Below are 4168 nucleotides of genomic sequence, written 5' to 3' on the forward strand. Positions count from 1 at the left end.
AGTAACTGGCCATGGCAAATATTTATTCTGCTTCAAAACAGCATCTCCTAACCCAGTGCAAAACAGTCAACATGCAGACTAAACCTTTGAACTCGGAACAACAACACACTTATAGTAAAAACATCATTAAGAGTGTTTAACATTTTCGTTTTTGGTGGGGTTTAGTTTCATAGGAAACTATCAGGGCTTTTATGTTGTATGCCTTTCAAAAAGGCAATTAACCAGTTCTTTCTGGTTTGGGCCAAAAGCCCGGTTCTGTGTTTTTCTGTGGGAAATCCTGAGAAGTGCTTAGTGTAAGCAACACAAATGGGATTCACAGTGCGTGATGCGACCTCTGCTGCCACAAAACAGATTAAACTGAACCTGTGGGAAGTGAATTCTAAATAAATCCTTTTTTGTTTTGGCTGCATTTTATCAGTGTTTACTGGATAAAACTTAAAATCTGAAACCCTAAGCGTATCTAATATGACTTGATTAGGCACAACACAATTAGCATTTTGAATTATTGAGTAGCTCCTGCATATCCCTTAAAGTAGTTTCAAACAAAACTTGTACCGCTGTAAACATGTGACAAACTCACAAACAGGATACAAGAAACACTCTTACCACAATAAGTGGTCCGACCTCCCTTATAAAAATATTGTAAGTCACGACTAAAGGAAACGGCATCTGAAAACTTCATGAAGATTAAAAATATATATATATTTTTTTTTTACTAGAATTTTAAGCACACTCACCCATTTGAAGGAAAGAAAGTATGCAAATTGTTCCATGTATGAATATGCATGGCCAGTGGGAAGAGGTGCTCCAAGCCTGTTTTCAGTGGATCGTGACTTGTGAAACCCTACAGCTAGCCCCACTGCCAGCATCGTTTGCAATAAACAGGAGCGGAGAGCTGGGTAGAATCTCTTTACCTTTCAGAGGTTGGGTCCTTGCAGTTCAGAGGGTACTTCAGTTCAATCACGTCCCCGTTCTTCTCCCGTAGCAGGTCCTGCTGCTCTGTGTAATACTGGACCAGCTCAGCTAGCGTAGCAAACTTCTCTCCTCCGTACAGGTCGTAGTAATCTCCCGAGTTCTGGATCTTGATGTGCGTGACTTCGTCATTCCGTCTGCAAAAAAACATCACCATCATCTTTAAAATATTTAACGTTGGAGTTTTGAAAGTTTTTTTTTATCGTGGGCCTGCCTTGAGTAAGAACCCCCCACCCCTTTTTTTTCACTTGAGAAACCGAAAAACAAATGTAATAAATAAAAGATGCCGCACTTCTGCACACACAACGCGCTGACCACTATCAAAGTTTCCCCTAGTAAAAGCATAGCGAAATGAAAACGTTATGATCAGATCTTTTTAAAAACCTCTCTTCTGAAGCAAATGTGTAGATGAAACAAGTAGGGATTGCCAGTAAGGGTGTTAGAATTGCAATATCCAAAACACACAGAGTGCTGGGTAAAGAACTCACTAGAATCGTACCTTCCTAGCTCACCATCAGTCCCAAGAGATCTAATTTACTAGGGGCGAGGAATCGTCTAATCAGTTAACAACCTGTGTGGTGTGTGTGTTTTTTTTTTTTAATGCTCAGTGTTACTGCTGTGGTAAAAAGAAAAGGCTTAAGTCTAACCAAATTTAATTTTAGAACCACTGCCTGCGATTTTTTAATTCATATTTTGAAGCAATTGAGCTGTGCGAATTCTCATTTTACGGCTTGCAAGTATCATTAGCCATTGCATTTGTGAAGATAAAAAAAGAACAGGACAATTCAAGCCCACCTAACTTGAAACTGTCTAAATGAAAACTCGATATCGAAAGGTAACCATCAGACTTGTGCACAGAAGAACACGCACGAGTCAGAGTTTTGAAACTGCTTTCTCGTATATTTACAATAGAAAGTACATTGACAACGTTTTTAAAAGCAGGCACTGTACAATAGTGAGATTTTATTTGAAATTATATTTTTATTTGGAGAATGTTTCTATCTAGCTTTGCTGCCTACCAAACAGAAACTGAATGCAGTAAAAAATAAAATCTAAAAGCCATGTTGAAAGCTTTATTCAGCAGTAAGAGGCCAATTTTAAACTCGCTATATATATCACTCAAGTGTATATATAAAAAAACTACATAAATACATGGACTTTTTTCCACGTTGTGTAGTTTGGGTTTTTCAAAAACAAAAAACCGTGGGCATTAAAAGTTATTAACACCACTACATAGAATACACAGTGCTTACAATGGAACCACGAAATGCTCCTGTCAGGACAACTGGGGAAACCTGCACCTCCGGTCACTTGTTTTAAATGAACAAAAACGCTTATTCACTGCCAAATATGAACTGCTTTAGAGTGTGTAATGGCTGCAGTATAGGACACGGACCTTATGGTCTCGGTGTAGAGAGAGGATTATTCATGATCAATGATATGATAGCCAATCACAGTTCAGTGGCCTGACGGGACTTTCGTGTTACTTTTGTAAGGACAGCCACAGAAAACAATGATTTATCGATGTACTTAAGAAAAAGAAACCCAGATTTTAAAACCCTGTACAAGCTCTTGATAACACTGACGCAGTGTGTCAATTCACAAGACTAATTAAAAAACTAAAATATTTATAATTAAAATGCTATTAGTTACCTATTCTCTTGTAAACCACGTGTAAACAGTTTATACACGGGAAAAGGTTTCACACACAAACCATATATAAAATCGAGTGGCCTCTAACTTCCTCCACCCACACGCATGTAAATTTGTTCGCAAAGATTAACATCTCAGAACAAATCATATCCTTCTTCAATGTATAAACATGTTCAAAAAAATCTGATCAAACAACAAAAAAAAAAAAGTTTCATATCCAAAAGTTAGAAAAAAGTTCCTTGTAGTAAATCACTGCTGCTTCTAGAGCAAGTATCTCCTCTACTTTTAATTGATTGACTGTAATTTGTTAGCAACTATTAATTGCGTTAACTCTTAAGAGACCAGCGAGTCACGCGTTTCCAGAGGACTGTGGAGAGCGTGTTGGGCACATACGGTTGGCAGGTTTTAAAAAAAAAATCTGCCAGAGAAGAAATATTTAGGTAGGTAAGAATCTGTTACATACTGTATTTATATGACCTGGTATATACACAGCTATGGCCAAAAACGTTGCACTGCCCTATGGAATTAAACAAACGTGCTTCAGATAGTCGAATGAAACCTGTTAACATTGCATTGCATACCGCTTTGTAGTATTCCATAAACGTTACGAAGACAGTTGAGAACTGAAAAATGTGACATTTCAAAATCTAACATAGAAATACTGTACTACTTACTATTTTTGGTAGGCCACATCTGTATACGATTTAGTATTTTGCAGTTTCTTTTATTACATGATTGTAAATAAAAATATCTAAATTATGTTCATACAGTGTTTTTCTTAAATGAATGTCTCAATCCTAAAATTCCAGGTGATACAAAACTTTTGGCTATAGCTGTGTATAACTATATATGGGGGAAACCACTAAATGACCTTGCAAATCTATCATGAAACTTTTACATGGGACCTTTTAAAAGTGTGTGTCTCTATATATATGATTGCAATGTTTAAAATGTAACTACTGCAACAATAGCATTCAAGTTAGTTATCTGTTTTATGTGCATATACTTAATTTCAGTTGAAATGTAACTAGTACAAACAATCAAATAATATTTAACTTGAATTCATAACCTTTTTACAGTGTCCATTTCAACGTGCATCAGGCTGCTTATAAACAAAATTAATAGATATTCACAATCATTATTGTATATGCAATAAAATACCACAAACAGGGTAGAGAACTAGCTAAGACAGCTGCTTCATATCACCACAAACAAAACACAGAGATAAAATATTTAGATGTTCTCTACAAAGGTCAGCTCACATTTTGAATGTACTATTTAAAAAAAAAAAAAAAAAAAAAAAGCTTAATTTTATTTATAACCAACACGCACTTACAAGCACAGCTACAAACGTCTCTCCAACCCCTACAACAGATCAGATATTGTATTTGTAAGCCAGCCGTTTGTAGGTAGAATTAGGACACCAAAACTATCTACTTTTAATTGAGGGGAGTTGAATATTTTATCTCCCGACCTCTGCACTAAGTCTATAACGAAGAGTTGATAGGTTGCAAGAACATAAAAAAAAAAAAAAAAAACAAAC

Source organism: Polyodon spathula, unplaced genomic scaffold (assembly GCF_017654505.1).
Source record: "Polyodon spathula isolate WHYD16114869_AA unplaced genomic scaffold, ASM1765450v1 scaffolds_547, whole genome shotgun sequence".
NCBI lineage: Eukaryota > Metazoa > Chordata > Actinopteri > Acipenseriformes > Polyodontidae > Polyodon > Polyodon spathula.